At 48.1% G+C, this 25,879-nt stretch overlaps 1 long non-coding RNA gene across 2 annotated transcripts; it reads left to right on the top strand.

Annotated features, from left to right (window-relative positions):
* Positions 1 to 1,606: 1,606 nt before the first annotated feature.
* Positions 1,607 to 25,633, top strand: LOC121095224. 2 transcript variants are annotated; one of them, XR_005830028.1, is made up of 4 exons: positions 1,607 to 1,794; positions 21,235 to 21,314; positions 22,486 to 22,668; positions 23,455 to 25,633. It is a non-coding gene; the product is annotated as an uncharacterized LOC121095224 (long non-coding RNA). The 2 variants fall into 2 exon arrangements; XR_005830027.1 differs by having other exon boundaries at positions 1,608 to 1,794; positions 21,232 to 21,314.
* Positions 25,634 to 25,879: the final 246 nt, after the last annotated feature.

Below are 25,879 nucleotides of genomic sequence, written 5' to 3'. Positions count from 1 at the left end.
ACAGAGAGGGCAGGACGCGGTGCGCCCCGGACACGCGTGGGCTGCCCCGCCACAACCCCTGCGGGTGCCCCGGCTCCCTGCTCTCCCCATCCGCACCCCCTCCCATTAGAGCGGGCGGGGGGGAGGCCGTTATTTGCACACACTTGTCAGGGTAAATAATTTATCAGCGAAGAGCCCTCCCCCCCCCCCCCCCCCCCCGCGCCAACCGATAGTTTTATTGAACTGCACTTAAATGTTTCATGAACCTGCCGCCTGCCTGGGCTGGGGTGGGGGCTGCCAGCAACTTCAGAACAGGCTTTGACGGGGGGCGGAGAGGGCTTTGCGGGGTACTGGGGGACGCTGCCAGCACGGCCCCTGCTCCGGCTTTGCGGGGCGGGGGGCCTGGAGCTGCCATCCCAGGTGACCCTTTCCCCTCACGCGGCCCCGCGTAAGTCCCGCGCTTTGGCAGGTAGCGACGGCCCCGGGGGGGGGCGGCCCCGGCGGCGGGGGCCCGGCGGCGCTGCCAGGAAGGGGTTTCGCGGCGCGTTTGGAGCCGCTGCCATTAAGGGGCTTGCGGCTCCCTGCAACCCGGCAGAGTCCTCCAGGGAAGCGTTGGAAACACCACGGCTCCCGCCTGCTTATCTGGCTGTCAATAAAAGGAGATGGCTCCTAAAGCAGGGCCAGGTGCTGCCTCCCCTGCTCTCCAGCGCGCCGCTCTCCAGAAACTGCTCAGGCGTGAAGCCAAGTCTGCTTGGCCAGGCCTCGGCGGAGGCAGGCAAACAGTCCCCTCGCCAGCGCCAGAGCGCTCTCTGTTTGCCTTTTTATCTCCTAAAAAAAAAAAAAAAAAAGGGAGAGGGAAGCGAGGCAGGAAGGTGGGGGAGCGCCGGGAGCAGAATCCGTATTTGGCTGTAAGATTGCCGCAGAGGCTTTAAAAAAAAAAAAAAAGAGAAAATAAAAATAATAGGAAAGGATGGGGGGTGGGTGGGGGGGGTGGGGAGGGAGGGCTGCAAAGCGCTGCGGGGGCGGCCGGGCCGGGCCGGCTCTGCCCGCCGGGCGCTGGCTCGGGCCGCCCCGCCGCGGGGGCGCCCCCGGAGCGGCCCCGTGTCACCCCCCGGCGCGCGCAGGCGGGGGTGGCAGGGCGCGCAGCGGGCACCCCCCGTCGCGCAGCCGTGCGGACAGCGCCCGCGCCCCGCCGGGGCGGCTCGGGCAGGGAGCGGTCCCGGGGCGAAAGACGCCCCCACTCCCCGATCTGTGTGTGTCCCCGTTATTTTTTCCTTCTGTCACCGTCGGGTCCGCAGCCGTCACCTGGGCCGCAGAGGAGGGAGGCGGCTCTGCGGTGCAGCGCGGAGGGGAGCCGGGCTCGGCGCGGGCGCCGCAGCGCAGGGCAGGGGGTAGGAGTAGGGTCACGGCAACGTGTTACAAATTTATAAGCATTATACATATTTGATTTACACCACGATAGGAAGTTGTGGGGTTGGTGTTGTGTGGTATGATTTTTTTTTTTTTTTTTTTTCCCGAGGATGCCCCAAACCCCCGTGTTCACATAGATTGAGCAATTCTCAACACACACTGTAATAATGAGCTTTAATTCTCTATCCAAGCAGAACTTGAGCAATAATAATAAGCACATCAGAACAATTTGTTTACTGTGGCATTGCACAGGCTGCAGAGTCCAAGACTGGCTACAATAAACGGTAAAAACCAGAGGAAACTCTCTAGAACAGGAAAAATATTGCGATAGAAACGTGGTTTTGGCTTTCAAGGAAAGAGGCACTTGACTAGCATTTTAGCTGGGATTTTTTGCCCTTGTCCAAGGTACGTGTTTTTAAATACTTTCATTTTATTTCCCCGACACGTTTCTTTGCTTGTCTAACATTTATCTTTTGCCCCCAGGATTGCGTTTAAACCTTGGTGCAGAAATACAATTTTGCTCCTGTTTTCTTTTGGTTTTGTTTGTTGTTATTATTATTTTTTTAATCCTCTCGTCCTGTCGGTTCAGCCGCTCTTGCAGTTTGATAGAAACTGAATAGCTCCATCTCTTCGAATAAAAAATACCTGAGTTATTATTGAAATGGCTTTTCGTATGTTGCCATATAAAGTTCTGGGAGCTTGCCGGCTGTTGTGGGGATGGCAGCCTGAGAGGCTCTCCTGCAACCTGGTAAACGGTTGCATCCAGCCTTCTCCTGAGCATCCGCCAAGAGCGGGTTGAGCAGGCTGACAGGGGCACCCCGCTTTGAGGACCCTGGCGAGCCTGAAACTTGTTGTAACAAGAGGGATTAGCGTGCGGGAGTGTGTCTTTTGGGGGGTTGAATTTAAGATGCTGCAAGAAACTTCTGTGAACTGAAGCGTCCTAAAGACAGAAATTTAGCAGAAAGATAACATTTCCCCTTGTGAAGAATCCCGCTGTAGCCGACTGTATAATAAGACTATTATTTTCAATGCCGTCACCTTGTTTTCTCATAAAAAAAAAAGCAGGATATAAAAAAAAATCAACTCAAAGCCAACAAACCTTCTTGCTTAAAAAAGAACCGTATAGCTATAAATCATTTCTTTATACCTTAACTTTGTAGCTGGGCTTTCTCTCTCCATTTTTTTCTCCCGATGACTCCTAATGCTATTAATTTGTCTAAAACTTTATTCTGGGCTGTCTTGAATTATTTTCCTTCTCTATCCTTTAAAACATTTTCATAATAAGCGTGACTCCGGACAATGTTTGATTTGTTTTTCTCCCCTCATCCCGGTTTAGACTGAGACATTAGCTGAATTCCCTGGGGGTGATTGGATGCAATTCGCTGAAAGTCGACAGGCACGTCCTGGATGTTAGAAATTCACTTTTCCTCAACGTGACAAGGCTGAGTTCGATCTACAATTGTATTTGAAAGGGCAATGAGCGGAAAGATCTCCCATCATTAAAGCCTCCCTCTTCTTTAGCAAAATAACAAGATACTTCATTTGCACACAAACACTCAGGGAAAAAAAAAATCCCCAAACCCCAACCGACCTGCGATAACTCTTTAATAAAACGCTATCTCTGCATAATTTGGGAGCGGGGGGATACGACATATCAAAAGGTATCGGAGGTCCCCCAAAGCGCCCATGTGATCAAGTTGACTTTTTACTTTAAATCTTGAATAAGATGTGAGTTGTAACAAGGGGATTTGCACTTACTCCATGACCCTTGTAATTGGATTAAATATAGACTGAGACGTACAAAAACATACCAAGATTGACACCTGCCAACTGGACTTCCTTATGATTGATTGTGATGCTTCGTGCTGGCAACAATAATGAAATAAATTGTATGGATAAAACAGCACATTTGTCATTTCCGTGCCATAAGAGAGGAAGGCAGCGCGTTAGGCAAGCTGTTATCTGACAGGCACGAACAGCAGCCACAACTAAAGAGCTAAACAAGGATTCCAGACATTGACAAGACAAATTATAACTTGTCACAACCTTTTTAAATTCAGAAGTTTTCAATTAACATATATATTGCTGTTACATATAAGATCGGGTGGACTTAAAACATAAACAGGCAGGGACGGAGGGCGTCGGGGGCCGTGGGAGGCTGCGCGCCGGGGTTGCCCCGGCTGCCGAAGCCCACCGGAGCCGCGGCCGCGGGGACGACGCCCCGCAGCCGCCCCGGGAGCCGCTCCGCCGACCCTGCCCGCGGGGCCGGCTCCCCCGGGGCAGCGGGGCCGGCCGGTGGGGCGAGCCGGCGGGGCCGCTCCCGGCCGCCTTTGTCCGCGGCGCCGGGGGGGGCCGGCACAGGTAGCGCATCCCCCCGCGGCGGGCCGGGCTCCCCGCGGACCACCGCCGTCCCCTCGGCCCGGGCTGCGGAACGCGCTCGGCGGCGGCGCGTCCCGTAGGAGATTGATTTGGATTTACGGCTCCCGGCGGCACTTGGCGGCGGGGATGGATGCGGCGCAGCGGGATGCTGCGCTCCTCCGCGCCCGCGCAGCGCTGCCGCCGCCGGGCTCCGCGCTCCCGCCGCCCGCCGGGTTTGCAGGGGCCCCTCCTGGAGCGGGGGGAGGCAGCCTCCGCGGGACCCCTCTGCAGGGGCCAGGGCCGGGACCGGGACCCACGCCCAGCACCAGCCCCGCTCCCCCGGGGGCGGCGCCGTCCCTCGGCTCCTCACAGCCGCTCGTGGCCCGGGTGTCCCCGCAGGGTAAGGGCGCGGTCCTGCCGGAGAGGGGGACGTGCCCTGCGGGGGGCACACGGTGGTACCGGGCCTCGGGTCTGGGCTGGGGTCTGCAGGTTGCCCAGGCGGGCAGCGCGCCCCGCCATGTGGGCCGGTGTCCGGGTGCGGGGCGCCTGGTCCCCGCCGGGTCACTGCTGGGTGGCTCTGCCCTTCCCGCTGCGCGGCTTAGGGGGGCGCGGACACGGCCCCCCGTCCAGTCCCGCTCCCGTCGCCACCCCCCAAAATGCCAACGAAAGCGCCGAGCGCTGGCACCCAGGACGTGGTGCGCTGTGCCCGAGGAGATGCTGACCTGGCCCGGCCCGGCGAGCATCCCCCGGGAGCAGAAGGCGACCCCGACTTTCCCTGAGAACTGTCGGGTCCCATTCGAGGGGCAACTCCAGCGCTTACACCAGTATTTTCCATCCCCGTTTCTTTTGCCTGAGCGGGCTTCTGCCGGGTCCGAGGTGGCGAGTGGCAAAAGTGCGGGGCTGCAGCAGCGCGGCTCTCCCGGCCATCGCCGGGGGCAGGGGAAAAGGACCCTTCCCCCCAAAACCCCGAGTCCCAACTTGGGAAAAAATAACTAATATTCCAAGGCGACCTTTCCATTTGCTGTAATTACTGCCGAACTCATTCTTCTAAATTAAATGCTGCAAGTGATTTGAATCCTTGTAAAGCAAAACCCAAGTTCCATCGAATTAGTTGTAGCCTGCCTGCTTTCCCTAGTGACTGCATCTATTAACATTATAATCTCAAACACCATTTTTTATGTAACACTATTGTTAGTAAATCAACTCCTCAGGTCCACAGAGACGCTGACCCCTGGCAATTCAGTGAAAGTGTAATTATCTCCCCGAATCTTGGACAGATTTAAGAGATTACATTTCAACTAAATCTATATCAATGCTAATTTTTTCCAGACTCCAGGTGCTAGGCACTCCGTGATGGTGTTTCTGCCCAGCAGAATGGGTTACAAAGAGGAGAAGGCTTGCTGTGTAGAGGGCCAAAAGAAATGAAGCCCCACATAAAATTACACCTATTTTTTGCTACAAAACCTGGTTCTTGTATGGCAAAGTTAAACAAAGCAGCTATGCTAAATTAGCGTTAAATAAAGGCTAGTTTAATGCTCGGTTACAGTCAACTGGTGTATATTTGATGGCTAATTGTCTATCAAAATTAAAAAGAAAAGAACAAATGATTCGTTATAAGAAGGTGTTAAAAGCTTCGACAAAAGGACATTACACAAATATAATATCTGTGGATGGCGAATTGTCCTTTGGAAGCTTTTTTAATGTACTAAAGGCCTGGGACTCCCTAGATATGAATAATGGGGACAAACTCGCTCTTTTATTCGGAGAGAGCCTCTTTTAAACCAGTGGCTCTAATAAATGGGCAGGGACAATGTTCCGGGAGGAACGGGGACCCGCGTTGCTGTGATTTCCGACGGCCACTTAAATAAATAATGCCTCGGCAGTAAAAAGGCATTTAAATGTTATTTGGTTTGCGCTTAAAGAGACCTAAGCGCCTTCCCGGTGGAGATCAGCTCTCACTTGCAAATCAGCCGGGATCAGCAGGGAGAAAACGGTGTTTGTAGGGCTGCGGGGCCGGGGCCGCATCCTGCCAGGGTGCCCCGCGGCCAGGCGAGGTGCGGGGCCGCCCGCCCCGCGTTTCTCTGTGTCAGAGCAATAGGCCAGGAAACATCCCGGGGAGGGGGGAGCCGCAAAAATAAGAGGGAAAGAGGGTAAATCCACCCACCCACCCAAACCCTCCCGTGCCAAGTTAATTACGGAGGACGCGATGCGGGCGCTGGGCAGGGTCACCCCGCTGGCTCCGCGGGTGCGGAGCCCTGCGCGGCCCGTCCGCGCCGGGAGGGACCGGGTCCGCGCCCCCGCGGAGGGCGTGTGGGAGAGCCGGAGTATGCAAAAAAGCCCCGGCTAAATCATGCAGCAAGAACGACAAACCGTCTGGAAAATGGACCCATGGAGCAGCAAGAATGTACTTTTTTATATCTTTGACAACTTGTGTCCTAAAGAAACTATCTTGAAGATAATTGAAATGATTACAATTCATTGCTGTCTTACTTTGAGTAGGAACAATCAAATAATGAAATCTTAGTAATACAGCAAAAATTTAATTTACATTACACCACTGCTCGAGGTTTCCTTTTTTTTTTTTCTTTATCCTTTTTTTATGCCCAACTTCCCCTAGAAATTTTGTGCTCACACATAATTCTGCACTTCGTTGCATTATTCATATTTTCGGGGTTATCTCCCATCCCCTCCCACCCTTTCTCCTTTGAATAATGGTCTTCTCTGAAACTTCCAGGTGTGGGCTGGGGTCTCTTCTGGAAGGAGAGTACACCAAAAGGCAGGGAGGGACCCCAAAACTAATGCCAGTGAGGCAGGGGTGTCTATGGGAGGGGGAGATTAGCCGAAACCTTTGCTCAGGCTGTGATGAGCAAAGGCTGGGCAGGCATGGTGTGTGTCCCCCGCCACCAGGGTCTGTCCCACCCAGGGCAGCAGCAACAATTCATTTTTGGAAGCTGTTCTGGTGCTCAGCCCCTCCATCCTCATAATTATTATTGTTGTTGTTGTTGTTATTATTATTGTTATCATTGTCATCACTATCACTCTTACTATCAGTATTTATTGCTAGCATTATTACTATCACAATTACTATTACTATTAATTACTATTTTCACCAGGAAAATGCCTCCTAGAAGCTGTAGGGTGTCCCCAGTGATGGTGGGGGTCTTTGCTGGGGTGGGTTTGGCCAGAGCTTTGGGCTGGAGGAGGGCAGCAGGGCTCACCTGCCCTGGGAAATAAGATGGAGCCAGGTCGACCCTCTGCCCCAAGGTCCCTGGGGTCCTTCCCCCGGACCCCCCACAACCTTCCTCACAGTTATTGGCCATGGTGCTGCCTGGGATGCCTGAGCCCCTTTTCAGCCTCACGCCTCGCAGATTGTGCAGGAGGCAGCCTGCCTTTTAATCCAAGTCAGAAATGGACCAGGATACATCCTCAATGCAACTAACTGTTTCTAAAAAAAAGACCATCTGGTAATTGTCTTCCTTTAGATCTTCCCTTAATTATGCTTTTAATTAAAGATGGTTCAAGGCATTGGACCACATGAAGGGCAGTAATTACAAATTACATTACAAACCCAACAGATGTAGCTCTATCTGCTGGGAAAAAGGTACCGGAATAAAATTTGACTAAACTTTAGGATAAATTAATCCGCTGCCTTGAGAACAGAAGCACATTTTTTATTATGCAGACTCTAGCCAGGATTTAAGTTCTCTGTCATGATTGTTTTCATATTTCTTTGACATCTATTGATTTGGAGGCAGCTGCAAGGCTTTGTCACAAGAGAGAAGAGCAGTCACAATATATTAGCTTGATGGCATAACTCGAATATGAGTAGGAAGGATAGAAACATGACAGGGAGCCACGTGACCAAGTGATGGGTCTCCAACAAAATAAAGAAATTAATTTTTAATAAAAGCTTTAAAAATACCACAGCTAGTGCAACAGTGAGGGGAACGACAGAACTTGTTAATTATCAAACGTTGGAGCCTCTGAAATTTACGCCTGAAGCTTAGGAGGGGACAGGCTTTCAACTCCCAGTTAGGACTTGTGCACTGGGCAGGAGTCACAAGGAGCAAAGCCCCTGCACTGGGTGCACTCGGCTGGAGCCCCCCCTGGCCTAGTCATGCTGGGGTACCCGGGGAACTGCGGCCAGGCTCTCCTTCCTCGCCAGGCGCTGGAAATGAGCATCCTGCTTTGCCCATGATCCGCTCAGAGGCAAAACTCCAAAGCCCTGAGTAGAGTTAATGTAAAGCCCCCTTGGTGAGTGGATGCAAAGCAATGCGGACCCGATAGCTTCTGTAATGAGGGAAGGCAGTGCAGGCTCAAAGATTTCCAGAGGGAATATTGCCCTGCTAATCTGTGGTCACCGATGGTTCCCGATAAGCTACTTATAATGCATATTGCAGGGCATAATACAGGCGTATGAACTCTTGTAAAATGACCTGGTTTGCAGGGGCTGGCTGGCACGTCGGGAGGAGATCAAGAAATTACGGGCATAAGGCTTTATGAAACCCAGTTCTGGTTCAATGGATAAAGACATCATTGACGATCAAGGGGCTGTTTTTAAGTCTACCCGCAGTTCAAAGTATGCGCCTCTCGCGCTTTTTGCCAAAATCCTGTGCTAGATGTATAACTGGGAGCGCAAAGTATTTGAGCAGGTTTGGGCAAGGTAACAGAAATTCCCTGTCTGGGGGAGGCTGTTTGTTAAAAGCAGTCATTGAAGTCAAGCTGGAGAGCTGGGACAGTGAGGATTCACATGTCAGACGCTCCATCAGACCATTAAAAAGAAATTAAGTTGGGACATTTCGTCTTCCCCTCTCCCAGCTCCACCTCTGTGGGAAAAGCACCATAAAAATCCAGCCAGCGCCTTGATGGGAGGGGGTGTGTGAGGCTGTCTCCCCTTCAAGCCGTGACAGTCTGTGATGCCTTTGGTGTTTCTTGGAGGTGAAATCGGACGCAGGAGGCTTTGGGTGCAAGGTTGCTCAGAGTTCCCCCATTTTGCCTGCAACCACTTGCACCTGCACCCCCCGTGACTGTACTGGCTGTGGGACCTGGGCTCGGGCACCCCAAGTGCTCAGACCAAATGCATGCAGGGTCGTATCGTGCTGCTGGCTTCCCTCTCGCACACGCAGGCACAAATGGTGGTGCTGTCCCCGTCCTGGCTCAGGCTTGATTTCCAGTGTGCCTCTGCTCAGCTGAGCGCGATGGGACCTGGCCCAGCTGCTCTCAGCCCCAGAAGACGCCGCAGCACAACCCAAAGACAGATTAACGCACACGCACACCCCTTGCACCTGACCCCAGCTATACATTCACACTTTCACACACCCTCTGTTAATAGTGGCACGTTTTTTTCCTTCCGAGGAGTGCTAGCCCCTGTAAGCATCTAACCCATTTTCTTACCCATTTCTGGATTTCGTCTTACAGGCGGTGGAGAAACACGAGCAGATCCTCTCGGCTTCTCAGGGCCCCGGTGTCAGGAAGGTAGTTATTTGGCCAGATCTCTTCAAATGCCTTTTAATCAGCTGGCTCTGGGTTTCCAGTAATACTGTAATTTATGATTGCCAAGTGTCAGGAGGTATGGTTACACAGATACAGTGTGCAATACATTACCGCTCCTACACTCTCACTTTCTTTTAAAATGAGCACCCACTCCTCTATTTGTTCAAATTTTAGGCCTGTATATTGCTATCATTTTCCACTTTCTACAAGTGACCTTGATGACAAAATTCCAGATCAGAAATGCAGAATAATTTCAGGTTTAAAAATAGTGTTCCTGTGAAAATTGCATATGCTACCCAGGAAAACCTAACACAACTAGTCAATATAAGATTACAGATCCTCCTGGAAAGTTCATGCTGCTTATTTATAGAAATGTTTTGTATGTCTTTGTGTATCAGCAAACAAGAGCTTTTGCCCCAAATTGCAATAATGCTTTTAAATCAGATTTGATATAGAGATTTACTTAAATAGATTAATATCTATATGTATACCCTATATTTATATTCTGTGTAGAATATAAATATATATTAACAAAACTAGATATAAAATGGATTTATATCATATACAGAACATATAGTAATATAATATCGATTTCTACAATACTTAATTTCTTTGTGATTTGATTGCTCTGCCTATGGCTCCATGTGTCACTGTTCAGAAACAACGAAACGTGCTACCAGGCAAATGTTTCTTTGTGAAATATATGGAAGACTACAGATGTTTCACTGCTCTGCTGGGTAAATCTCAGACCCTTTTTGGTGACGTGGTCTGTACTTGTTTACATAGCAAGTAAGCGAGGCGTGCTTTTCTTTGAGTTGCAAGACTCACCAGACACAAATTTAACGCCATATATACAGCTCTGGCTTTCACAACTCTGATCCAAAGCTCGCTGGCGTGATGGACAAATTCCCAGGTCCATGTGATGTGGTCACTAGGCTGAAATCACAGCTCGCACTGCACGTGATGGTGTTTATATCAATAACTAAAGACTGCAGGTTTTATTTCTATTCTTCCTTCATGATCAATACTAAGCACATCGTTTTTTCCTATTGTTGTTTAAAATTGAGCTTTCTCTTGAAAACTGAGTGCTCTTATAGCTATTTAGTGTGGAGAATGTACAGTCTTATGTATGAATTCCCTGGTTCTGGGGGTCTGCCCAGTGGGTTGGGTAGGGGTTGAAAGCAGGCAGCAGCCGAAGCATGTGGAAGAGTCTGCGTCTTTAACAGCGTATCTCACAGCCGCGATCGCTATTCACGTGTGAATCGTATTTCATGCAGTAATGATGTTGCATAAACTAGCAGTTTCAGAGGTGTAGAGTAGATGCAATAATGTCAGCCTTTTTCGGCACCGAGAGCACGTTCTTTGGAGTTTCTCTGAGCTGACATTGCCTGTGGAGGGTTGTGAGTTGGGAGCGTCTCCGCACAATTCATAGTGGCAAACCCAGCTCTGCAGGTTCGTCCAAGCGACCAGAAAATCCTTCTGCCAGGCTGTCATGCACTGTGTGAAGCCATGTTTTTAAACATGCATATAGATAGATTATTGCAGCTTTTATCCAGTTTTAAAGACAGATTGTCTCAACCATCCTAGCAAACAAAGAGTGAGAAACTAAGAGAAGCAAATTTAACACTTTCAGAAAGTGCTGGCAATTACTTTCCTGGGCATAGGGTTGTCACGTTTTTAAGGTGTAATATCTTGGAGTTCAGTCCCTGTTAGACGTTTATGTTAGGCACTATATTCTGGGTATACCTTGCCAGTGGTACCAGCTTCATCCATAGCGTGCTGGATATTGCAGGCTTTACGTGGAGACTGGAAAACTGCCCGTTCTGTGCCTCTGCCGGAGCGTTCATTCCAGTTTAGCCTGGGAACAGGTTACAATTTGGGTAAAGAAATAATAGATATTGATATAATCATCTTGGAGTAAGTGGGGAAAACCTGAAGCTGCTGTGGTGTTTGGAATGATAGGAACAGTGCCTGGGGACAATATCCAGGGTGCTGGTGGGAATTCCTCCTCATTCCAGCATGTATCTGTTACCTGGCTTTTCTCCTCCTCGGTGTGTGTATTTGATCTCAAAGATTAGCTGAAATCTGAACATTTCTTCACACATTTTTACTTTTCCTGATTAATTTAAAATGGAAAAGTTTGTGAAAGCAGTTTCCCTGCTTTCTGTAGCAAATTATTCATTTGTCCTTAGCCAAAGAGTTGCAAACCATTTCTTGTAAACATTTGCATTGCATTGAAGTTCAGTTACATAAAACATTGTGTAAGCGTGTATGTCGGCAGGACTCTGTGTGTGCATTCACAAACCTATAGACATGGCCCCTCACTTTTCTGGGTATTTCAGAAAGAAAGTATTTCTTTTTGTTACAAGGACACATTTATCTGTGTAGGATCTGTTATGGGGCGAGTACGTCAAAGGGATAACACTATACATGCAAGCTCCGGATAAAGGTGCAGCAAGACAATTTTTTTTTCTGTATGACCATTAGGATTTACCGATTTCCACTGAGACCCAAATGCTTCCCCCGCACCACCACCTCACCAAATCCCATCAGGAATGCTACGTACACTTGCACAGTACAAGTGGATTCCAAAACAAGGTAAAACAGGAACTTTCACAAATATTGCAACAGTTCTCCTTTGCTTGTCTTAAGCAAGAAAACGTTGCTGGTCTGCCTATACTTAACTTGTGGGCAGTACACCTACCTGGCTATTGATAGTGGTGTGCACCACAGCCGGGGTTGGAAGGACCCAGCTGTGGTCCTGAGCCGCCCCAGCTGGGCAGCAGCAGAGCACTCTCTGCTGACATTAGCTTTTACACGGTTTCCCCAATGAAATCAGAAATCCCAAAGCAAACCCCATCACTCAGGGACAATGCATAGATTTGTCACAGTCCTTGGAGGGCTGAGAATCCTAAAATCAATGACTGGATTACACTGATCCGTATTTGTAGATGTCTCATCTGCAACAGATACAGTATTGATAGTTTGCTTCATTTTAGCCAGGCGTTTCAGAACACCATGTGGAAAGGCACAATGGAACGGTAATTACTTTTTCTGGTGTGTGAAATACTTCTTAAGGAAGCCAAAGCCATGGCATTTGATGTGGCTGTAAATTGCTGCTACCTCCTGCGACATGTCTGAGCATACATTTGGTTGCGACATCTCTGTGCTACGTAAGTTTTTACAGTAACAACCATACATTTCTGATCCAAGCACTGGGATGGAGAGACACACTAAGCATAACTGCATGTGGACAGGGAGACAGAGCCTTTCCTGGAGGTGTTCATCTCCAATATGTGATGCTGCTGTTTCACTGCTGATTTCTCCAGGTACACATGTCCAGTTAATACTAAATGGTGTGATGTGAAAAATCCCATGAACAGGGAAATCAGTTGGACTATTAGGACATTAAAAGAAAAATCAGGACTGTAATATTTTTTATTTTATGAGCAGTAGGACTTTGCATTACCAGTAACAGTGCGGTTTTGGGGAGTAAGGGGGTTTGTGACCAGGGTATAAATTGCTTTTTATAACCGATATTGTTAAATACAAAGAGTTAGAGAATACAGAGCAGTGAGCAATTGCTACATGCATCAAACAGAGATCCATATTGATCTAAATAATATGTGATTAACACTAACCACATCTGGCAGAAGTGTGCATCATAGCCCAAAGCCAGATTTACAGCTAGATGTGAAAACCAGAGACTAAAGCCGCACGGGGGAAAGCTTAGTTTCTCTGAGGCCGATGGAAGTTTAGGCTTTGCCCTCCCCTTTCCCTGTCTGCTACTCAGTGCTTCACTGCAGTGTTTTACCCAACCCACGATATTGCAGGTAAAAGGAAGGAGATATGACTCAGATATTGAAAATTTTGCAGATTTTGCATGCGGATGTCCAGGTTTTCCAGACAACAATGTGTTTTTTCTAAGGGTTTTTCATGAAGTCTCAGTATCCTGCATGATTTCTCTCTGAGTCACATTCTGAATCCCCCTATTTAAACAAAAATCTCCCCTTTGCTCTCAGATTTTGACTAAGCCGTAACACCCTCAGATGGTTGTTTCAAAAATCTGCTGTACACTTTGTGCACAAACACACAGCTCGCATTCATGAATAATTGTACGTCCCAGGCTCTTAAATTCATGACTGCGTGTGGAGGCTCAGGCACATCAGTAGGTGTTGAAATTCTTCGATTAATAAGGAATTTGCAGCAGCTTTACCATTGATTTTTTTTTCTTGTCTTCAGCCATGCCCTTAGCAATGTTTATTGCACATAGCTGTGTTCTTTGCATATTTGGAGGAGTAAATGAAGCATCTATGTTACATGCACATCTCTTGGAGCCTATGCCTGAAGCAAGATAGAAAAATGATCTAAAATTAAAGGAGTGTTACATTTTCCCTAAAAATATTATCCAATGAGCAAAGCTAATAGAAATAGTGTGCTTTATAGTAAATAGGTATAAACAAATTCATTGCTTCTACATGCCACCCTAGCAGTTCCAGTTCGAATCAAACCAAACCACTGAAAAAAGCAGTGGTAAGGAAATATCTATGAGGAAGAATGGATGTTAAGAGAGAAGAAACTTTAATGAAAGGAAACCCGATATTGACAGATTCTGCAGAGCAGAAGGAGATGGGGTAGAAAAACGCAGTCAAATACAGACAGAAATATGCTGTTTAGCAGGAGGGGGCAGCTACATAAGCCAGCTCCAATTTATGCGATTTGTGCTTCCCCTAAAACGCAGAAAACTTTCCGGAGCTCCAAATCCTTGCAGGGAGAATGGATTCAAAAGGAACAAATGCGGAGATTTCAGTGAGCTCTAAGCCACGTACAGCCCACCTGCCCACACCCCAGGCTGGCACTTCTTCACGTGTCCCACAGATGCAGTAGGTTTGGTTTGGAGATGAGGTGCTGCCCACCCATCTCAGCCTGAGACTCTGGGATGAATCCTGAGCTTCTTGCTGTACGCAGGGTTAAGGCTCCGCCTGAATCCTTGCAGGCTCAGGGACCTGCACCTTAATTATAAAGTGGCACCATGGTTGTGACTGATTTTTGGTTAAAAAAATCTTTGTGTATCGCATTTAATGAAGGTGTGATTATAGTAACAACAGGGCAAAGCCGCCCTTGTATTACAGAACTTAGAAGTAAATTGGACTCAGGTTTGATATGCTGTTTTGCAAATGACTTTTGTCTCATGTTACATGAAACAATTTTATTTTACTGATATGAGATACTCCAAAGTAATAAAGACTCTCCCAGTATCTGGCTTTTGCTTAATACTAGTAATTTATGTTGATTGTGTGTACTCTGCTTTTAACCACTATTCAGCCATCTCGAAATCAATCACCTGCGGAAATTCATTGATAAAACTGCAGAAATGCATTTTTGAGCACAAATCTCAGTAGGAGTTTTACTAAGTGGATTTTACCTTTAGGAATAAAACACTGCATGCAATAATTTTGCACGTTTTAAATTATATTTTATCACCCAGCAAAATGTATCTGCAAATGTCCTCATGTAAACAGAGAGCTGGTATCGTGGCAGAGCAGGTCTGCGCCTGTGTCTGAAGGGGTCATGGAAACTAGATGTGCAAGTTCCCACATGGCAGCACAAACCCACTGAGTATTAACAGCAGTTTATACAGGCTGCTTCAGTGCAGAGCAGATGTAGCAAAAAATATCTTGCAGCTTGCACATAAGCAGTAAAAATACAGAAAAATATTACACAGACAGCAACTGCTTTGCAAACAAACATTAGTGCCATGGTCATGGTCATGTAATAATTTTGGAAGTCTCATTGGTGATAGGTTCATAATATGGATTAAAAGCCAGAAAAACGTGGTGTTAAATGCCATACTCTCCCAAGCACAAACCAAAGCATCAAATACCAGGAAAACACACTGCTACACCCCAGGCATTTTTTTTGTCAAGGCAAGAAGTTGTTCGTAGATGTTCAGTGCCCAGGACGTGCTTGAAACTCTTGTGCCTGATTTTCAGAAGCGTTGCGCCCTTACCCCTGGATGGGTAGCTTGACATATATACGCGCGCACACACACACACACACACACACATATATAGTAATAGAATAGAAGGAAAAGCCCAGATGCTGTCACAAAATTGTAAAGTGATTTCCTATTTTCATTTGTATCTGCAAAATATTGCCAGAATATTAGCTGCACAGTGCAATAGGAAAGGGAGTCACTCTTGGAAGGTCTTAGGCTCATGAATGATTTCCTCTGGCAACAAGAAAACCTACCCACACCTCCAACTTTATGAAGAGCAAATGTACTCACAGAAATCCCCACTAGTCTCTGCCCTGAAGCCAGCTTCTTAACTTTAGGATCACTTTTATTTAAATTTCTTACACTTCAGCAAAATGCAGCAGAGCTTGAAAAATTCATTTTGCAAGAGAAAGTCTGCTACAACTTGTTTGCTTTCTGGGTTTGAAATGGGGACACAGTGGAAAGCATTCCTGAAAAAAAAAAAAAAGACTATTTCACCACAGTTAAGCTAAATTTTACCGGGACTGTACAGCATCATGGTCTACACCGGCAGGTATTAGCATTGGTTAATAAGCTAATAAGGTTAATAATTATTAAAAATCCTTGTACACATTTCATGTGCAGCTGTTATTTGGGCTTATAGATTTTACCCTCTCAGGCAAACACATGATTTTGTTTTGCAAATCAGATTATTTTTTTTTTAATGCAAAGTTACAATTAGTTTTTGAATAGCAAGAAATGACTACTAGACACTAAAAAAATCTCTCAGGACCTTGAAATTATAAGTATGCACTGAACTGGATCACTCTGTTTAATCTCCAGTGTCTTTGACTTCACTAAGTAGGTCAGACCAGCAGCGAGTACAGATGTCGTAAGATAAGGTTAAAAATCCCAGCAAAATTACAGAAAATGTGTGATCCCCAAACTTTGCAAGTAAATGAATGCTTAAACCCCCTCAAACCTGTTCTCAGGTAAGAAGTGATATCTGCAGAGGATCTAACTACAATTTTCTTCTAAAGACACAATTCAGAGACAGCTGTTGGTGGCAGAGGCCATCTAAGGAGAGATGAGATTATATATAGGTTCGTTAGGACTCTGCCCTTATTTTGCACAGGGGGTTGTCTGCAGACAGGGGGTGGGTCAGGCAGGACAGATGCGTGTCCTTGTGATCTCCATCCTGAATGGCAGAACTGTGCTTGGACAGCCAGAGCTGCCTCAGCCATCCCCAGAAAAAGGTGCCTGGGGCTTGTTGCCCATCGAGGCTACCAAATGCTATGGGGAGGCTCACAGAAATGGCCTTACTGCGCGGGTGCTGCACACAATTACCCCAACAATGTACCGTGCCCACCTACAGGGGTTGGGGATTGTGGTAGCTTCCACGGGGTCCGGGGTGCCAGGTGGCACTGGGAGCTTGCCCAGCCTGGGAGGGTGTGGGGACCACAGCCCAGCCTCGCGGTGCTGCCTGCTGCAGGGACAGGGTGTGACTGGGGAGGGCATGTCCCGAGATGTGACCAGGTGTGGCATCTGCTGTGATGTGACCCAAGCTGGCATGTCCCGAGATGTGACCTAGGCTGGCGTGTGCTGTGACGTGGTGGAGAGCAGCAAGTGCCCAGTAGCAGGGCTGGGGCTGCGGGGGGCAAGGGCGATACCTGAGTCACAGGGCCGTCACTGGGTCGCCTGGGTCTGCCGGCCCTGGCAGGCACCAGGGAGCAGCCTGGGAGCTCCTGGGCACTGCAGGGCACTGTGGCAAGGTGGCATCCAGGCAGGTGGCACTGGCACCAGCTGCCTGGAGGTGTCCCCATCTGCAGCACAAGTGCATGGCTCCTGGAATTAGTAGGGACAAATAATTCATAAGGAGATTTAGGCCATGAGGTGCTGGTTCCAATGGGCAGAGGGTCTGGGCAGGGGGCAACGGGCGCAGGTGAGTGCTGGCCCATGGACATGATGCTGTCTAGACCAGCCATGGTGCTGCTGCCCTGTCTTGCCTTCTGAAATGGTTCGTTGGTGCCCTTTCTTAAAATCATGGAAAGACTATAAAAATAGCACATTTAGGGGTTCCCCCTGTCTCCTACTTCTTGAGGTTTCCTCCCCAGTCAGATGCATTGGAAATGTATCTCTGAAGGAAAATTGAGCTGCTCACAGAAAAGCCTGGCCCTGGGAGCCCCCAAACAGCAGCAAGTGCCACCTGGCTCCTGGGAACCCACCAGAGCCAGGGGCACCGGCAGCTGGGGAGGAGGCTGGCGCTTGTGCTGGAGCAGTGCCCTGTGCTGGGAGCATCCCAGTGCCTCGGGGCAGGAGGGACATCCTCAAACTTCCACCTTCCCTCGATAGAGGTGGGGGAGACATGGGAGATGCTGACATGGGATGCTGATGTGGGATGTTGATGTGTAGCAAGGGAGCTGGGACACATCCTGCCCATGTAGTGCCACCGGCTGAGGCCGGCTGTCGCTCCCTCAGGCCAGAGGAGGCCTTTGGGGACGATGCTCCAGTCTGGGACCCTGGGACTGCAATACAGCCCTGCAATGTCACGGGTGCAGATGAGGGCTGGGTGCTGGGTGCTGGCACCAGTGAGGCTTTCCTGGGGGCTGGCTGTGCCCGATCCCATGCCATGAGCCCGGCTCGGGCTGTGGCTGTGGCAGGAGCCGGCAGGAGCCCAGCACGCCCGGGATGTCACCCTGGTTCACTCCCACCGCAGCCCTTGCCGCTGCCTGCCAAACGAGCGGCACAGGGAAGATGACTGATAATGCACTGTATTGTGCTCCCCAGCACCTTGTTCTCTTCCACAATCTAACCATTGTGTGCATTTTATCACGATTAAACTCCAGATGAACATCAAAGGGAAAGAAGTTCATCAAACCGGGAGAGAAACACACGGGTTTAAAGTGCGGCGCTTGCACACCAAGCCATGAAGGTTCACGTTAAATCCAGACTACCTTATGGCACCGTGCTGACGGCGAGGGCACGCAGCAGCCCTCAGCACCATCCAGCAGCTATGCTTGTTGCTGGAGCTGTTACAGCAAATCCCTCTCCGTTTTCAGGGCTCTGCCATGCGTGGGTGCCGGAGCTGGCTGAGGCCGCTGGTGTGCAGGGGACAGCCAGCAGCAGCCTGGGAAAGCACATGCTTTATTCATACAAGTGAGTGGCACTTTTCAGCTCAAAATATAAATAGTGAATGTTTTTTTTTCTAATGAAGTGCTCTCTAATGACGGTTGGGAGGCTTTGCTTTTCCCCAGGAATAAATGCTGGGAACTCAAATAACCAGGAATAATTTTGCAATTCACAATCAAGTTTATAAGCTATAAACTGCGTAAAATGTACTGGCCGCTAGAGAATTTTAAAATCCGATTGCAGCTCATGCACAAGCTCATTTTTTTTTGCTAAAAAGCGAAAAAGGACCTAGTGGGAGATGGGGCGAGGGAAGGGCTGGGTAAGCGATTAGCACTTCTTGCCCAGGGAAGGCAGAGTGGGTCTCCTTAGGAAGACGTCCATTATCTAAGGTCACATCCCAAGAACGAGCCCGAGGGCTGCTCCAAAGTCCCTGACATCCAGGACAAAAAACAGTTTGTGATTTTAATGGGATTTTAAACTCACAAATAAATATTTATTACGTACTTGTTTGCTTGCTTATTTCCCCTAAATGAGAAGATTTTTTTGTTAGACAAGTTGACATCTTCCCATTTCCCATTCAATAATCATTCCAGGGAGAGAAAACACAGCAAAGTGGAGCAGAAGGTGAGAAATGCTTCAACCCTCAGTGAAGAGGATGAATAAAACTCGTAGTTTTGAAGACAAGAAAGGACTTTTTTTGAATATCTGTGGAGAAATACATTGTTTATGGGTTGGGAGAGCTAGAAGATGGAAAAAAAAGAAAACATCCCCTATTTACCAGCCTTGCAATCACCGAGTGTGCCAAACCCCCCTTGAGGTGATGCTCAATTTGTGCCAGAGACAGACCATATGGCACAAAGCAATTTTCATTCTCAACTCTAGGTAAAAAGTTTGTTACCCCGGGCTTACAAGGATACCAATTTATTCAACCCAAAAGTGGAAGCCTGTGAATGATGGGCTGTAAGGTCTGTTTTGGGGAGTAGCACAAGCCACTTTGTTAAACCTATGACATGAAAGGTTTTGTAGGCAGAGGGAATACGTTTATCTAAAACAACCACCCTGCTATTAGTAGGCAGAAAAACTGAAAGCAGCAAATACAAATAAAAATCAGAGAGGGAAAACCCCCTCTTAAAATCTTCTAATATCAAAGCCAGCCATGCCCTCCCCCTGAGCTTGTTTTTAAAAGTGACCCATACAGGGAATATATGTGCCAAAGAAATCCACGGGCTGGAGGTATTACATGGTGTGATTCAGACAAAGAGGATTTTTTTTGTAAGTCCATATAAAGCTGAAGGCAAAGATAATCTACAGCTACAGAAAGCCTGCAGGTCGCTACGAAAACCCCAAGAAAGCCTCTGCAAGAAGGGGTAAACAATTAACACAAATTTTAAATCAATGCGCTGTCACCTTAATAGCCAGTGAAGTCAGCTAAGACGGGTGTAATATGATGAGACAGTTTAATTCTTGTTATGACATTAGCTGCAGACTTTTACAACAGCTGAAAATGCTGGAGTGAGAAGAGTTTCCAATTATCACTGAGCTACGCTACACAACTCTGGATTAGACTGAGGCATGAACAAGGGCTCCTCAGCCTGACAAGCAACACGGAGCAAAACCTGCAGAAGTTTCTGAAATCCGATGAAGACATTCTCCCTTCTCTCCTTTTGCTGCTACGCTTCTGAAAAGGTTTATTTCAGATCAAGTCAGGCCATTTTTAAGAGCTTAGCAGTGAAATCAGCTCGTGAGCTGTCTGTGATATGGTATTCTACATCATAAATCCGTACATCCAGGAGGTGAACTGAACCAATCTGAAGTGATTCTGTTTTCCCAGCATTAAGCTTCAAAAAATTAAAAGTCACCCAGGCTTGAAGGCAGATAGACAGGTAATAAGCCATGACAGCACTTCACGGGAATCCGCAGGAATAGGCAAGTAGGTCTGGGTGTCAGCCATATAAATATGATCATCAGACCCAAAGCTCCGAATAATACCGCCAAGTGTGAGCATGTCAATATTAAAGGCAAGCGGGCTGTGAAGAGGAGCCCGAGGCAGTGGCGAGTTCAGCTGATGGCCCGGCCGGCCGGGAGGCTGTGCCCCTTCCCCAGCGGGGGCTCAGCCAGCCGGGGAGGGCAGATCCCTGAGCTGGGAATGGGATGTAATTCACACGCCACTGGGAAGGCTCTCCTTCTGGCTAACATGGAGCTGGGCTCACTGGCAGGGGATTTCCCCCCCCCCCCCCCCCATGTTCTGGGATATGCTTGCCCCAGTTTTATTTCACAGCTTGTTTTTTAATGCCTTTTTTTTTTTAATATTAATTTTGGAAAAATGGGTCACGCTTTTCTTTTCCCATAAAGTGAAAATTTTGTCAGGCCTCCTCCCGGACAGTGCTTCTGGGTTTCCTCCGTGTTATTTCTTGTAGCTGAGAATGTAGGATCTAGAAAGGAGAAAATAACAGCTTGGTAAGAAGATAACTGAAGAAAGGCCCACCCTGAGCTGGAAAAGCTCTTTGCTGAAAAATAAGTTGTAATTCACTAAAATGCCTTTTCCATTCTCATGAAAGTCCTGTGAGTGTTCCGCTTCCACTGAGTACATCTCAGAAGTTGTCCCCCATCTCAGCTGGGTAAGGCTTTTGCTGAAAAAGAACTCATCTCTCTCTAAAATGCCTTTCCCCACTCTTTTAAAAGCCTCACGAGTGTTTGCAGAAGTCACCCCAGGGGGCTTGGACGGCAGAGAGCAGCAAGGGTCCTGCTGCTCCAGGCACTGTCTGATAGCAGACAAGGGAGAAGAGGGGGTCACAGAAGGAGAAAAGCTGAAACTCCACTCAAACCACCCAAATCCTAGCAGGGGAGACCTGAATAAAGTCAGTTCTTGTTTTTCTCTTTTTCAGCAGTCTTTATTCAGCAACTCAGTTTTAAATAGCTTGGCCCAAAAAGCCGCTGTGTCATGCAGTACCTTATTCTGCATGGGAAGGTAAGATAATTTCTCATTAAAATGGTTGGCTTTTCACCTCCTCCCCTCCCTGATGAATGAATAAATAAATAAATACGCTTGACTATGTCCAGGTTATGCTCTCTTTGCTATGTGCAAAGCAGAAAGGAAAGCTTTGGGTCTGGCATGCACTGCCCTCTCCCAGCTGCTCCAGGGACCAAGGGGCAGTGGAGGAGTGGCTGAGGGGTGGTCGAGGGGTAGTCAAGGGGCATCTGAGGGGCACCCATCCCCTTGCAGATGTCCATTGTCCTGCAAAACACTCCTTACCTGCTTGGCTCTGCGCTCAGCCCCTTCGCACACCGGTTTCCCTACCCCAGTGCAGCCTGCAAAACTCTCAGTTCAGGATGTCACTTGCTGTCTGCTCCTCTCCCAGAAAATCACCTCCAGCTTTTTTATTTCATGATGCCAAATCCCTGGAGTGAAAAGGGGCTTTCATGCCTTTATATGGAATTGCAAACCTGTATTAAGCCTCAAAAGTTGTTTTTATCAAAAAATCTTGACAGCTGCCAACTTCCCTAAATCCCAAACTATCATTACGTATTTAGTCTTAGACAGGGGATTTTTCTGGATCTTCCCTCCTGACCCAATGATAAAGCCAAGTTGGTTTGAGATTGAAGATTCATTTATCTCTCCTTGGCAATTATCTCTATTACTGCCCACAATCCTTCCCAATCTTTTTAAACAACATCCTGCTATTAAAGCCACTTGGCAAGCATTTAAAGCCCTGGGATAAGTTAACCATGCACAAAATATCCCACTTGGGGAAGGATCCAGCTATAAAAATAAATGGTTTAGGTTCCGAAGGCCATGGTTCAGGATGGGTATTCTTCATTTGTGAAGAGAGGTCATCATTGCTGACAATAAAATTATGTAGGACCTGATCCTCCCCCACTGAGCTCAATAGCAAAATCCCTCCTGATTTCAATGGTGTTTTCCGGGGTCAGTCGCCAGGAAAGCCGACATTCCACAAAGTTGCTGAAAATCTATAATTGGATATATTAAGAGGGCTTTCAAAGAGATGTCAGATTTGGAGGCTTAGTGTAAACTGTGCTGCAGAGGGGATCATTTCGTATAACCGAATCAATAAAGCTTCTTTTTTTTTTTTTTTTTTTTTTAATGTTACTTTTCTACTTGATCTCTGATGGTGGAAAAGCTAAGCCCTGGAGACTCACCATCAGCACGGAGGAGGTGCCAGGAGCTTGGCCGGAGGGTGAGCCACTGCCTGGTGGGAAAGATCCTGCCGAGTGACCTGGTGTAAGCTGCCAGCGCGAGGGGTGTAATCCCGCAAGTGTTTGATCCAGTGGCTGTGCTTACACTACGGAGGTAACTCGTGCGTGTAAGTACTGGAATACTGAGCCTTTTTTTTCATGGGGTTACTGGTCTCCTGTCACAACACATGTCTTTGGGAGATATGATTGAGAGTTTTGATTAATTTTGCTGTGCCTTACATGTCTATATTTAGTAAAATGAAACTTAGTTTGTATCTTTGGAGCAAGATATGGATTTATCCCCCAAATGCATTTTTTGAACTCACGGGCTGTACTTCAAAGTGTTCTTTAATGCCGCTTTGAAAATGCTCACTGGTAGCTCTTTATGAACTGGAAATCTTCCATTTCTACTTACATGGTGCTTTTCTGGCTGACGAGCATTGTTTTCCCTTTGGTTCTCACGCAGAGAAAGGGCTGCTTGGCGCGGAGCGGCTGTGCCGGGCAGGGCAGGCACAGGGACAGCAGCCTCACGGAGACGGGCACTGATGTGCCTGAGGGGCTCCCCCTCCCGTGGGACCCCAGGGCAGGGGCATGGTGTGGGGTTTGCACCAGGTTGCTTCACTCTTGCAGCAGCCTGATTCGTAACTGTGTGCGGGTCATCTCCCCTCCAGCATCCCCATGCCACATGCCCGAGGGGTGCGGGTGGCAATGAAGCAGGCACCAGCAGCTCCCATGGGTGACACTGCCACCGCTGCCAGCGGGACCTGCCACAGGTCCCCTCTGTGGGTCAGTCACGCTTTCCCGTTGTTTTTCTTTCCCTGCCATGCCGGTGAAGTGGCCCTCCATGGGGCCACAGCCACAAAGCTTGCTCCTCATTCCTAGAGTGCTTGATTTGTTTTTCCCTTTCCTTTCAGTGAAAGCTGAAATTCAGCAGAAGTTGATGAGACCACCACAGAGAAACGCTGGTTCACCGTACTGGCTAGTACCAGCTTGATCTGGCTCCGGCTCTGGGATGTGCAGCCTACAGACACAGTAATGAAAAGAAATATTCTGAAAAGGATGAGTCAGCTGGAGGCCAGTGGGGAGAGCGTGCAGGATCTGACTGGAATTTAAAAGTTATGAGGCTACATGTTGTTTTGAGCCCTGCCAGCGGAGAAACTCATACACGCTAAATGTTTTGTCATCTGGCATAATTATGTTACTTTGCTGATTAGCTGGTAAGCTCTTTTCAAAATGTTTTTCGACAATAGCAAGTTTATGAAAGATAAAAAACTTCCTGATGCACCACCAATGGGCGCCTGCTTTACGCACTGTTGTGAACTGTCTTCCCCAGAACCCCACCACACTGTTGAACAGCTGCAAAACTGTGCTGTTACTACGTATTGGATGATTTATCCATTAAAACAGTTGGGATAGCTTCACGCCTTCACTTCTGTGCTGTAAGTACATCTGTGCTGACGTGAGCTGTGCATACACCCACACTTGTAGTGCAGACTGTATTTCTGCCCTTGATTTTTGTACGTTTGCATGCGTCAGAACAACAGCAGTTGGGTGTGAAGCTTCTTTGCTCACTCCTCCAGCCAGGTACCAGTGCATCCTTCCTGCCCTCGCTGGAAAGTGGTGCTCAGCATTTGGATAATTTGCAAGACAGATTTGAGGGTTTGGCTGTAAGGTTCTTTAAATAAATGACACCAAAATTATACCTATTCGTTGTGTGAAAAGATATGCTTTCCATACCCTCTTTATAGAGAGCTGATCCATCCAGTCCCACTTCCCAAACCTGGACAGACTAGTGGGGAGAGTCCATGCTTGTTGCTGGAACATCTCCTGAGAGGGGGTTGGGACGCAAACACCACTGACACCAGCTGTGACTGGCCACACTTTGCAGTTGCACTATGTCTGCCTTCCCTGCATTCCTTCATCTTTCCTTCCAATGACCCTTATCGTTTACAGAGATGCTGACATAAACTGCGTAACTGGCCATGAGAAAGGTGGGTACCCGCCAGTGGGTGTAAGCCACAACTAATTGCTCCCCCTTTCAGAGAGGTAGGTCCCTTTCTCAAGTGTGGATGAATAAGACATCAGTTCTGTCAGACTAAACCAGAACAGGTAAATTCTCAAAGTTATTTCCTGTAATCTTTTGTGGGAAACAGGAAAATATCAACAGTGTTTTATCGCTCTCATTGACACACGTGTGAGGTTATTCCCCAGCTGCCTGGGATGGTTAGCAAAGGGCCTGAAGCAGGCTCAGAGCCATTAGTGGTTTTCACCGAGGGCTTGTAGGGGACCTTTAGGCTGCAAAAAGGGCACCGGTGAGTTTTAGACAAGGCAACCCTATTTCAACCCCAGGAAAGTGCTGCAGCAAATAATCATAAAGCTATTTTTAAACACCCAGGGGGGTAGTGACCAATGGGAATTTGTAGGGAACAGACTATGTTAAATCACAGGGGAAATCCTGTCATGTGGAGAGAAGAGGCGGATGTACCCCTGCCTCCAGTTTTTATTCAGTTCAAGAAGGTTGGGCGACATGGTTGGGCTGAAGCTAGTGCAAGAGATGCTGCAAAATCACAGCGGCAGCAAGGCAGTCACAGCTGATTCAGTGCTGTTTCAAACTGGCAGTGAGGTGGACTCGAGGTTGTCATCTTGTGACCAGCCAGGGTTAAATTGTCATTCCTCCCTGGAGAGTGGAATTGATAATACCCAATTACAGTCTCAGATGACCCAAGGTAAAGAGGACCAGTGGATGCAGGGAGGTGGGATGGCATTCAGGAGGACCATGTGGGGCTGGGAGAAGCAAAGTGCAATGCAGGAGGGAACCAAGGTGTTGCATCCTGGGATGGGGTGAAGCCCCAGCACAGCCAGGCAAATGCCATGCTCCCAGTTGGATGCTGCACTTCAGGAGCAACAGAGATGCTCAGAGAGGCTTCAGGGGTGAGCAGTGAAAATGATGAAAGACCTGGAAAATACAGCTTATGAGGAACAGAGGAATGACCTGGGGTTGCTGGGTTTAAAAAAGGAGGAGGTGCTTGTAGAGGAATTGCAGAGGAATGAAGGCAGGTTAATTAGCATTGATAATATACAGCTGTGGGCTGGCTTCAGGGGTGGTGGGTTGGCTGACCTGGATAATGTGCAGCTGTGGCTGGTTCCAAGCGTTTAATAGCTCTAAGGGAGATGGAAGAGGAGCACTGGATGAAAAGAGACCTGGAAGAAGCAGAGGGAGGAGAGAGAGTGCTCTGGATGTGGGAGAGACAAGGAGAGGCCCTGGGAGAAGCAGAGAGAAGGGGGCTGGATGAGGAGAGGCTGGCTGGAAGAGGAGCCTGAAGAAGGAAGAATCCAGAC

This window comes from Falco naumanni, chromosome 10, assembly GCF_017639655.2.
Source record: "Falco naumanni isolate bFalNau1 chromosome 10, bFalNau1.pat, whole genome shotgun sequence".
Taxonomy (NCBI): domain Eukaryota; kingdom Metazoa; phylum Chordata; class Aves; order Falconiformes; family Falconidae; genus Falco; species Falco naumanni.
Note: the sequence above shows the minus strand (reverse complement) of the source record. Positions and strands in the feature narration are given on the sequence as shown.